Source organism: Dendropsophus ebraccatus, chromosome 7, assembly GCF_027789765.1.
Source record: "Dendropsophus ebraccatus isolate aDenEbr1 chromosome 7, aDenEbr1.pat, whole genome shotgun sequence".
NCBI classification, from domain to species: domain Eukaryota; kingdom Metazoa; phylum Chordata; class Amphibia; order Anura; family Hylidae; genus Dendropsophus; species Dendropsophus ebraccatus.
In genome coordinates, this window is record NC_091460.1 from 134,670,092 (window position 1) to 134,682,590 (window position 12,499).

At 41.6% G+C, this 12,499-nt stretch overlaps 1 protein-coding gene across 2 annotated transcripts in view; it reads right to left on the reverse strand.

Annotated features, from left to right (window-relative positions):
• Positions 1-12,499, reverse strand: part of NDNF (neuron derived neurotrophic factor) — a 38,871-nt gene that overhangs the window by 12,682 nt on the left and 13,690 nt on the right. The window lies entirely within an intron of this gene.

Here is a 12,499-nt window from a genome sequence, read left to right on the forward strand (position 1 = left end):
TATTCACATAAAAGTAGGAAATTTGGCACTGGTTGAATAAAATCTACTTTTTTTTTCTACTGTTTTTGGGGGTAGGTTCACGCTATGTAAAAATGCCGGCCATCTTTCATAACAACGGTTGTCATTGTGCAAATAGCGTCCGTTATTTATTTAAAAAATAATGTTATTTGCTCAATGACGGCTGTTGTTACGAAAGACGGACATTATTTTTACATGGTCTGAACCCAGCCCATATAAGCTTGTGGTTCCCCTGCCCGCAAGATTTCGATAAGGCTATGTTCACACTGTGCATTTTGGTCAATATTTGAGCACAAAATAATAGTGGGGCCAAAACACAGAAAAGGGTGCAATGCTTTTCATTATAATTTTGCTATGTGTCAGTCTCTCTCCTGGTTTTGGGTTACAAAATTTGCACTAAATACTGACTTTATCAAGAAATTTGGGGAATATCGTCATTAAAAAAAAAAAGTACATCGCCTTAAAATGCGCCAAATCAATTAAAGAGGTACTCCAACATCACACAAAAAATAAACCTGCTGCAGAAGCATATAGTATTCCTTATCTCTGAAACCACAATAAAAAGGATTTGTTCTGATGGTTTTAGTTCTGTTCTTCCTGGTTGAAGATTTGGGTTGAAGAGAGGGAGGAGCCGAGGAGCTGTGAACAATATACATTGTTTGGTTCTTCTATTTTCAACACCCTGTGAGGGGTGAATCACACAAAAGCATGCTGAAGCCAGTATTACTAGTTATAACGCTATGTTAGTAAGTTATATATCCTTGGGGGATAGTTTTGCTTAAATACATGTTTTTGATATCAGAATACCCCTTTAAGAGGCACCAGGCCCTCAATAAATGTTGCTCATCTTTCATTGTCCACACACCAGACTTTGGAATCTACATATACAATGTATAGACTGTCATCGTACTACCAAAGGAGATGTCTACCATGGGGGACACTATGTACTGGGGAGGGTAGGATATAATGGAAGATGCCTATTTTGGAGGACACTATCTATGGAAAGGATACCAGGGGATTAGCATATGGATTAAACTACTAATAACCCCCAAAGGAGAGGAGGATGAAGAGAATGGAGGTAGTCAATTACCTTTATTCTCAGCACACCATGCGCATAGTGGTGCTTGGATTGAAACAAACATTCAGAAACAGCAGAATATGTGATATTATAAGTTACTGTACAGTATAACAATCAGCATGTGGTGTATAATGTATAGTAACTGCATAACCCTGATAACACAGCCGCAGTTTGTAGATACAGGATGGGACTGCAAATCCCCATAATGCAGGAGCGTAGTACAACAGGCTAGAATAGAGAAGCAGGGCTGCTGTCAGAGGTCTGTGTGGTCACATGACAGCAATGGGGAAGGGGTGTGTTCAGCATGGAACAATCAGTAAGTAAGAATCACAGAGCTGTGCGTATAGCTGAGTGTAAGTGCAGGCACATTATAGCAGCAGTGTGTATAGCTGAGGGTAATTGTAGGCACATTATAGCAGCAGTGTGTACAGCTGAGGGTAAGTGCAGGCACATTATAGCAGGAATGGAGAGGAAGGGAAACACAAGGGCTGACAGAGACTGCAGGGAGCATGAAGGAATGAGCAGGGCAGATGTGGACACAGTATAGCAGCACTCTCTGTGTGGGGAGAGAGGGGTTACAGCTATAAAGAGATTACCTCCACAGTCCTGTCCCCTGATGTAAGCCCCAGCCTGAAGGGGATCTTGTATGATTTGGAAGGTGAGGGAGACTTCCTGGGTCAGAGTACAGTGCTGTAGACCCCGCTATACAGACCATGCCCCTCCCACCCAGTACAGGGAGCTCTTAAACCAAAGCAATGCTCTTAAACCAAGTTACAATTTTGAAAAACTGTGAGCTCTTCTTGCAAAATGCTCTTAATTCAAGTTACTCTTAAAAAAACGTACCACTGTATATATATATATATATTTGTTTTACGTCATTACTTTAGTTATGAACTGTAAAAACTTGGAAGGTCACTTATACTGTGGGAATATTTCAAGAGACAAAAGCAACGTTAATCCACTAACTCTTATTATGCTCCTTTTAAATAATCAAAGACATATCTCAAGTAGTGAAGCAGAACTGCCTGGCTGGGGTAAAGCTTTCTCTCTCTTGTCATCTTTAAATGACTCGTGATATTTCCTATATGAGGCTTTAAAAAACTTCATTCCCGGCTATGATGTTCTTGCCGTGGATTTCAGCACCCTCTGCAATGTCAGATGTCATTAGATTTCCATAGCTGAGTCTGTATGACAGAAATCTATAATCCTCTTTTATTCGGGAGGTCTAATTAATGGAATGAAGAAAAAACATTCAGCGCCTGTCTGGTCATTATGCATTAGGATTTTTTGATCCGGATTAAAGACAAGAAAAAAAAAAAAAAAAAAAGATTTAAAATGGCTTTTATTTGCAAGACATAAAATGAATACTGATAGGCCGGCATTGTCAAATAGACCAAGAACAATGCTAAACACAACTTTGCTTTTTCCCACCATAATCTGTTAATCTGTTGGATACAGTATATCTGAGTTATTTAAATTAAAATCACCTTAGTAGTGTTGAATGAGCATTGTGTATCCTCCTATTGGGTCCCATAACAATCAACAGTGTATAATTCCCCTACAGCACCACCCCTGGACAAATGAGGAATGACAGGGCACCCAATGAAATCACTGAGCCTGCAACAATATGATTCCGCGAGAAAAAGGTTTTTAACTGCTCTCCGAGATCCTGTTCACACTATCAAATCCATGCGGATAACCTCCAGCAGATCGCCATTGAAATTCCATTGCCTAGGGCTGCCAGGAAAATGTGCATGCAGCCTATGCTAACACAATGTTTTAATTTTTAAAATAACGGCCGCTGTTTTATATTAAAACAGTGACCGTTCTTTTCAGCCTCAGCGGTATTGTATTGAAATCAATGCAATGCTGCCCGTTCCATGCACAACTGATAACGGCAGCTGTTTCATGAACATCGCCTGTTATTAATCTTTCATGTACACGGATGCAGTCTGTTCATCCATGGTGTGTATGGAAATCAATGCCTAATGGGCCAAATGGGCCGTATGGAAATAAATGTTCCTGCAGGTGTCAAAGCTCTGGCGGCCGCAGGAACATACAAACACCGGCCGGTGTTCGGCCTGTATGACAATGGCTGTTGTTATACAGTGTACATAGCTGTATCCATGTTTTCGAGGACTCCTTTGGGCAGAATGCAACTTTCCCAGGCAGCAGGAGTCAAATACCAAGCTTTTGGGTTCGGAAAAACCCAAAGATTCAGCAAGTTCTATCATCACTACTAGTGGGTATAAGTGGTGATGCACAGAGTGTGCCTGCTAACCTCTGGGCTGGTGTAAAGGGGCAGGGACATTCGTCAAAGACAGGAGACCCTGCTTCTTTAATGAGAAGTGAGGCATATATTGTTACATATTATTTTAAAAGCTTTGAAACATGAACAGCCATGCACAGGGGAGTAGCTACCATAGAGGAAGGGTAGGCAGTTGCTATGAGGCCCGTGCAGGAGGGGGGGCCCGGGGGAGAAGGTAAGCGCATGTGTTCTTTTGCTTAACTCCTTATGTACTGCAGTGTGTAAGTGACCCAATGTTTACTTACATGCTGCAACACAAAAAAAGTTAACAAGCAGAAGACAGAGATCTCTGCTTCACTGCACTGATAACCTCTGACCTCTGTTCTCCAGCTGGCAATCAAGTAGGAAAGGAAAATGTGCAGAGGTCAGGGGTTATAAGTGCACCAGCAGTAAAGCAGATATATGCGCAGTGCTTTGTGTTGTGTGTAGGGGAGGGGGGCCCCTTAAAAATGTTTGCTATGGGGCCCCGTGAATCCTAGCTACACCCCTGGCCATGCACACTATATATTCCAATTTTACTACAACTTCTCTTATTATGATGGTCATAATTCATGCTCCCTTTTCTATACTACATGAAGTCATCCTTCATATTCCTAATATCCTCACCAAAGAGCGTTTCCAACTGCTGAAAGGTGTTTTTGTCCTAGGGAAACAAGGTCTAATATAAGGATCAGCTTGCCTAATAAAAACACAAAACTAAGTACTATAATCTCTTTTATGGGATCCTCGCACTGCTACGTGAGTTTACGGGTTGTAGCATTCAGTTATCCCATCCAGCCATGTGCACAACAGGAAAAAAAAACAGTGTTCTGACATATTCCAAAGCCATTGTTGTAATAATAAAATCTAATGAAATTAAACTTAACCAAATTACCCTTCCTGCCTTGATCTGGATAAAACATTCAGCACAGTGCTACATTGTCATCGAGTTAAAGAGACGTGATTGTAATTTATGGCCTCCGATTCATCTGGTAAAGCTGAAACAATGCATCTGGAAGGAATAAAATCCAAGGCTTAATTACAAGGAGCAGAGAGCCCATGATTGTAAGTTAGCGGGCGGAATGTAAGGACGTCGCCTTCATCCTACACTGGCACAGGCAGGCGTGTGGGTGGCGCTTACGAGTGGAGTTTGTCAGAAGCATTATATTCTAATCCGCAAGATTTATACAGCTGAGCAGCTTTTTTTTTTTTTTTAAGTCCTATTTAAAGGCTGTTTTTGCTGCCACCAATATAAGCAAATAATGAAAGTGTTTATCTTCCGCGAGCCAGATATTTCATGCCGTAAGAAAGTCAGATGAATAACGAATATTGTATATACGTCCAGCTTTAGCAGAAATAAATAAGAATCGGAAGATTTTGCAAAACTAACGCTGATGTGTAGATAGGGGGAGATATATCAAACATGATTTAAAGTGAAACTGGCTCAGTTGCCCCCGGCAACCAATCAGATTCCACCTTTCATTCCTCACAGACTCTTTGGAAAATGAAAGGTGAAATCTGCTTGGTTGCTAGGGGCAACTGAGCCAGTTTCACTTTACACTATTGGCCTCCAAACTGCGGCCCTCCAGTTGTTGCATTGCAAAACCACGATTTCCCATCATGCCTGACCAGCTAAAGGTTTAGATTTGGCTTTCCTGGCATTATGGGAAATGTAGTATTGCAACAGCTGGAGGGCCGCAGTTTGGAGACCAAGGGGGAGATTTATCAAACATGGTGTAAAGTGAAACTGGCTCAGTTGCCCCTAGCAACCAATCAGATTCCACTTCTCATTCCTCACAGACTCTTTGGAAAATGAAAGGTGGAATCTGATTGGTTGCTAGGGGCGACTGAGCCAGTTTCACTTTACACCATGTTGGATTAATCTCCCCTTTAGACTCTAGGATCCGATGCAGAATGGAAATTCTATTCGTGGACCAGAGGTGGACTTGTACCTAATCGCGGTTGACATCATCTTCCAGTTATGTGATGATGTCATGCTGTAAATGATCTTTACTTGCTATAAGGTTATAGGTTTATATAAAATTACAGCTTCATTTAGAGTCATAACATCTTTCTGTAATTAGTATCAGATAACATGGTAACTGGACTACCCCGGTGGTGCAGCTGTTCTTATACCCCAGGAAAAGAGGACTGGCTATGGCTGCAACTTCTGCAACCCTAACCTCTACTGCTACATCCCTGTAAGGCTATGTTCACACATCGTTCTTTCTGCAAAGGAACGGATGCTGATTGAAATGAAATCATTCTTTTCTGCAGGGGCAGCATTGCATTGAGTTCAAAGTAATGCCGCCGGTGTGCCGTCATCATTATTATAACCTTCGTTCTTTAGAACGGCGTTACAATAATGAACATGCGTATTATTTTCGGAATACTGTTCGCTTAACAATCGGAATCGCTGAAACAATCGCTGAAACGTCCGGAAACAATGCCTCTAAATAACATTGTAGTGAATGGTTACTGATTTACTGGCACACCCAACTGTAGTATCGGCTGCAGGAATGTGCCAGATGCTGCCAAGCGGTCAGCAGTATAACAGCGGTATCATATACCATGTTTGAACATAGCCTAACAGTGATCACACGTAGAATAAGTATATACAGTGGTACCTTGGTTTAAGAGCGTTTTGGTTTAAGAGCTCACAGTTTTTCAAAATTGTGACTTGGTTAAAAGCATTGTTTTGGTTTAAGAGCTCCCTGTACTGGGTGGGAGGGGGAGTGGGGGAGGGGCATCGTCTGTATAGCGGGATCTACAGCCCTGTACTCTGACCCAGGAAGTCTCCCTCACCTTCCAAATCATAGCAGATCCACATCAGGCTGGGGCTCACATCAGGGGACAGGACTGTGGAGGTAATCTCTCAATAGCTGTAACCCCTCTCTCCCTCTGGTCCATGCTGAACACACACACACCCCTTCCCCATTGCTGTCATGTGACCACACATACCTCTGGCAGCAGCCCTGCTTCTCTATTCCAGCCTGTTGTACTATGCTACTGCATTATGGGGATCTGCAGCTGTTTATAAATGTTTGTTTCATTAGTTTTACATGTTATTCAAATATAAATAATTATTTTTGGGATGTGGAACCAATTGTCTGCATTTCAATGATTTCTTATGGGAAAATTTGCTTTGGTTTAAGAGTTGATTTGGATTACAAGCACAATCCCGGAACGAATTATGCTCGTAATGCAAGTCACCACTGTATTGGACAACATTGAAGCATAATCTTGAATACCAAGGATACCATGTCTGTCTGTCTATCTATCTATCTATCTCCTATCTATCTATCTATTATCTATCTATCTATCTATCTATCTATCTATTATCTATCTATCTATCTATCTATCTATCTATCTCCTATCTATCTATCTATCTATCTATCTATCTATCTATTATCTATCTATCTATCTCCTATCTATCTATCTATCTATCTATCTATCTATCTATCTATCTATCTATAGTAACTATATGATACATACAATGTTATTGTTAGGAAGAAAGAATATGCAAAATTCTTAGAAAGTTTGGGACTGTATTGTCTCTGAAACTAAGGTAAGATTGTGCAGTGAGCTTTAAGCTATGTTCACACAACGTATAACAACGGCCGTTGTTATACAGGACGCACACCCAATGGTGCTTACATGTTCATACAGCCGTCAGAACTCTGATAGCCGGAGGAACATTATTTTCCATGTGGCCCATTCCGTCTGTGCATAGAAATCAATTAAAGGGGTTGTCCAGCAAAAATCTTTTTCTTTCAAATTAACTGGTGTCAGAAATTTATATAGATTTGTAATTTACTTCTATTAAAAAAAAAATCTTCCCATACTTATCAGCTGCTGTATGTCATGCAGGAAATGTTTTATTTTCAGTCTGACACTGCTCTCTGCTGACATCTCTGGCCGAGACAGCAACTCAGTGTCCGTTTTCTATAAATCCCCATAGAAAACATCTCCTGCTCTGGACAGTTCCTGAGATGTCAGCAGAGAGCACTGTGTCAGACTGAAAATAAAACATTTCCTGCAGGACATACAGCAGCTAATAAGTATGGGAAGACTTGAGATTTTTTTAATAGCAGTAAATTACAAATCTATATAACTTTCTGACACCAGTTGAATTGAAAGAAAAAGATTTTTGCTTGGACAACCCTTTTAACGTTGATTTCCATGCACAGCACGGATGCATGGACTACCGAAAAAGGCAATCCGTGTGTGCATGGGCAATTAATAACGTCCGCTGTTTATGCACACTGGCCGTTATTATTTGACATGTCAATTACTTTCACGGCTGCACTGAACAACAGGAGTTGTTCGGTGCGGCGTGTGAACAGAGCAGGCGGCATTGCATTGACTTCAATGTAATGCTTCCCAGGCTGAAAAGGACGGCCATTGTTTTTATTGAAGCATATTAAAGAATAATACATTGTGTGAACATGGCCTTAGGCTCAAGACCACAGCTATAAAAAAAAAATTAAATTTTTTTTAGATCGCCTTGATTGACAAATCCGGATCTGTTAGATTTACTGAATATTTAATGTGATAATTCTATATTCAGACTAGATCTGCTCTTTTGCACCAACTTGGCTCGGAGTACAATAGGGTATTTTCTGATTTTCAGAAGAGACTGTGACATGGTAGATTGTACTGAAGTTTTTTTTAAAGAAAGATACAACACCCTTTCAACTCACAAAAGGAATGGATATAAAAGCCAATGAAAACAACTTTAATGTATGACCTTAAAAGAGAAGTAATTTGCGAACATGTTTCACACTGGCTTTCCTTGAAGTGCTCTGTATGACAGATGCACTGAACTTAATAGTGTAGTATTAAAAGAGAAGTTTGAGATTTTAAGGAACTTGCGTACAGTCTGGACAATGGAAAGAAATTTTCTCACCTCTAAATCCACCATCATTGTAATACTGATGCAGCCCCATAGGTATTCACTGGGCTGGGATGCGATGCCCCGGTCCTTTGTTTGAACTGTGGTCCGGTTCCCGCACACGGTGCCAGTCTGTTTCTGAGCATCAGCCGGGCATGAAGCACTGGAGGCAGGCCCGTCTGCCCCCAGTATGACAAAACCCCCTTCCCTCTGTAACACGGTTTCATTGGAATCAATGGAGCCATGTCACAGAGGGCAGATAGTCACACTGGGGGCCGGCAGGTCTTCCTCCAGTGCTTCAAGCCCGGTCGGTGCTCGAAAACAAAAAAGCGATGTACCTAGTGGTACATTCGCTTTAAATATCCCAGACAACTGAATGAAAGATTAAGGGGGACATTTTTGAGGACCCATGTACTTAAATTAGGCCCTGCCCCCGATTCGCCCGTTGGATTAATGAATTACGTTAGCGATGTCCGTGCAGCCCTTGCTAAACGATTATGGCACTGTGAAAGAGACCCAGTAAACGAGCACCGATCTAGATTAGTGCTCATATACAGTATTGATCGGGCCGGGAATGGCCTGTGTAATAGGACCCTTAGTCTAGAGTGTGTAGAGGGCCTATAATAGGTTAACAGATCTATACCAAAGACACCCTAAGGCATGGGTCCCCAAACTGCGGCCCTCCAGCTGTTGCGAAACCACAACTCCCATCATGCCTGGACAGCTAAAGCTTTGGATTTGGTTGTCCAGGCATGATGGGAAATGTAGTTTTGCAACAGCTAAAGGGCCGCAGTTTGGAGACCCATGCCCTTAGGGTATGCTCACACAGCATTTTCTGAGGCGAAAATACAGCTGTATTTTGATAAATACAGCTGTAAATAAAGAACATGATAATTATTTACGGCCGTAATTATCAAAATACATCCACACTTTTGCCTCGAAAAATGTTGTGTGAACATACCCTTAATATGGCCCTGGGCAGAAGCTTCAGTAATGTAAGGCTACATACGCCATCCTTTTTTGTTAATTTCCATGATGACCCTTTGCAAAGGTAGAGGAAAAACCTTCAATGATAACCGCGGTCCGCTGGCCGTCAATCCGTGTAATAGGAGTAGTAGTAGTAGTAGACCGCCGCTTTCACCTGCCGCGGACTCCGACCCACACCCCCGCTCATGGCCACGAAATAGACTCCAAAGAGTGAACTAACAGGTTCATTCTTTGGATGGACGGTTGAATCCACCAGACCATAGAATGGAGCCGTGAGTGGGGGTGAGTGGTGGAATCCCCGGCGGGTTAACTGCCCGGATTTCTCAGTGTGAACATACCCTTACACGGACAAATGTTCATCTGAAGATGGTAAATATTACACCACGCCTGTAGTGGCCGCTGCAGCAGAAATAAACAGCTGATGGCAATCCCCAGCTGATCACTGTGCTGGTACATGGGTTCACACTACATTTTTATCATCCGTTTTTGCAAACGATGCATAATAAAAACGTAGTATGAACACAGCCTTCTGTCAATGTATTTTAATAGATTACGACTGTCAGGCTAAAGTTGTAGCTGCCGTGCAGTCCCAAAACTTGACAGTTAAAGGGATTGTCGAGCGAAAATCTTTTTCTTTCAAATCAACTGATATCAGAAAGTTATATAGATTTGTCATTTACGTCTATTAAAAAAATCTCAAGTCTTCCCATACTTATTATTTGCTGTATGTCCTGCAGGAAATGTTGTTTTATTTTCAGTCTGACACAGTGCTCTCTGCTGACATCTCTGGCTGAGACAGGAACTCTGTCTCGGTTTTCTATGAATCCCCATAGAAAACCTCTCCTGCTCTGGACAGTTCCTGTCTCGGCCAGAGATGTCACTAGAGAGCACTGTGTCACACTGAAAATAAAATGTTTCCTGCATGACATACAGCAGCTGATAAGTATGGGAAGACTTGAGATTTTTTAATAGAAGTAAATTACAAATCTATATAACTTTCAGGTATCAGTTGATCTGAAAGAAAAAGATTTTCGTTGGACAACCCCTTTAAAATGGTTAAACCCACCTATATTACACGTTCTCATACTCTTAAAACTTTGGTGATTCCAATAGTTTCCCTGAAAACCTTATTTCCATGCTGCTAGAAGTATGTTGTGTTATTCTAGTGCCAGATCTCCAGTACTTATTTGTAGCTGTGTGACGGCACATTGGGAATGTAGGCAGCAGTGGCTAGAAGTCAGGGTTCTGGAGAATAGCTGTATCCTCGCCACAGATCTGGCACTCCACAAATCACATCAGGCTTTTGATGTCAGTTCATTTATGTAGCAGGCTGGAAATGAGCTGTACTCCATTAAAGACAATAATTCTTCGGAATACAACAGCTGTAGAAGTTACCGAAAAGCAGAAGCATTGAGCCGTGGAGCTGTTTATTTACTGGTGTTAATGTTACTTCCACAACTGATGGCACGGAAACATTTGAAAACTTATTAAAGGAGTACTCCGGCGAAAATATTTTTCTTTCAAATCAGTTATATACATTTGTAATTTAATTCTATTTAAAAATCTCAAATATTCCCATACTTATCAGCTGCTGTATGTTCTGCATGAAGTTCTTTCCAGTCTGACACAGTGCTCTTTGCTGCCACCTCTGTCCATGTCAGGAACTGTCCAGAGCAGTAGCGAATCATCATAGAAAGCCTTTCCTGCTCTGGACAAATCCTGACATGGACAGAGGTGGCAGCAGAGAGCACTGTGTCAGACTGAAAAGGAAACATTTCCTGCAGGACATACAGCAGCTGATAAGTATGGGAAGACTAGAGATTTTTTTTAAATAGAAGTAAATTACAAATCTATATAACTTTCTGAAACTAGTTGATTTGAAAGAAAAAGATTTTCGCTTTGAATTAAATGTAAAGTTTTGTGTTATGACCACACTTCCATTTTATGTCTATAATTTTATCATGTTGTAATGTAGAAGCGTATGTTTCAGTCACGAGCGTACAGATTATCAAGTGCAAAGCGTAAATTACGGCGCATGTACATCCCAAGATAAACGTTCACATGTTCAAATATGTTTGAAAATTATTGTTATAACCATTCCGATCATCGAACAAATTGTTCCAGATTGCCAAATACGAACAATTAGCGTTGTGTTTGTACGAACATGTTCGCTCATGACTAGACAAGAGTGGTGCTGTCTCTGGAAAAAAAAAGTGGCCATGTTTTTGTAGCGCTGGATAACTATCCCTACCTGGATGTAAGAGCCGGACCCTCTATGGGTCTACTGCACCTACCCTGAAGTATCACAGATCTCTATTTTGTTGTATGTTGAGTGTTTTATAGCTGTTTGACAGGGACGTAACTACCACCATAGCAGCCATAGCCGGTGCTATAGGGCCCGCCACATGAGGGGGCCCATCCCTGCAATACACTGGGCTTCCTGAGCTGTCATCATAGTACCCAGGGAGATGCCTACCATGGGGGACACTATCTACAGTACAAGGGGGATACCAGGGGAGATGCCTAGCACATGCTATCTACTGGGCAGAAGGCTAACACACGGGGGATCAAAGGTTTGCTATGGGGCCTAGCCCTTTCTAGTTACGCCCCTGCTGTTTGATATCACATAGCAGACACAAGGGGGAAGATTTATCAAACATGGTGTAAAGTGAGACTGGCTCAGTTGCCCCTAGCAACCAATCAGATTCCACCTTTCATTTTCCAAAGAGTCTGTGAGGAATGAAAGGTGGAATCTGATTGGTTGCTAGGGGCAACTGAGCCAGTCTCACTTTACACCATGTTTGATAAATCTTCCCCATGGCCTTTTAGCTTGGTTAATATTTGTACAGCGCCATCTGCTGTTCTTTCAGGATTTGATATTAATTATTTTTTTTTAAATTTGGCAAAGACGTGATCCTTCTAGGTCACACTTTCCATTTCAGCAAACCAGGCCTTGAATGAGTGGCAAACGGGAACATGTAATGGCTTCATTTATCACTGATCCTATCGAGCTCGGCAGCATTTCACAGCTGTTCTAAATATGTCTGAAAGCAAAAAAAAAAAAAATGTCTGAAAATCATAATAGAGATAAAATCTAAAAATCTGCTTCAGGCCCTGGTGAGCTGCACATCAGTGAGTCTGTATCCTGACACGAACCTGAAAGCTGTACCATCCCATATGGTAACATGAAGAGAGGACCCTGTAATAGACGCGGATAGAGGCTACCAGCCCCTCG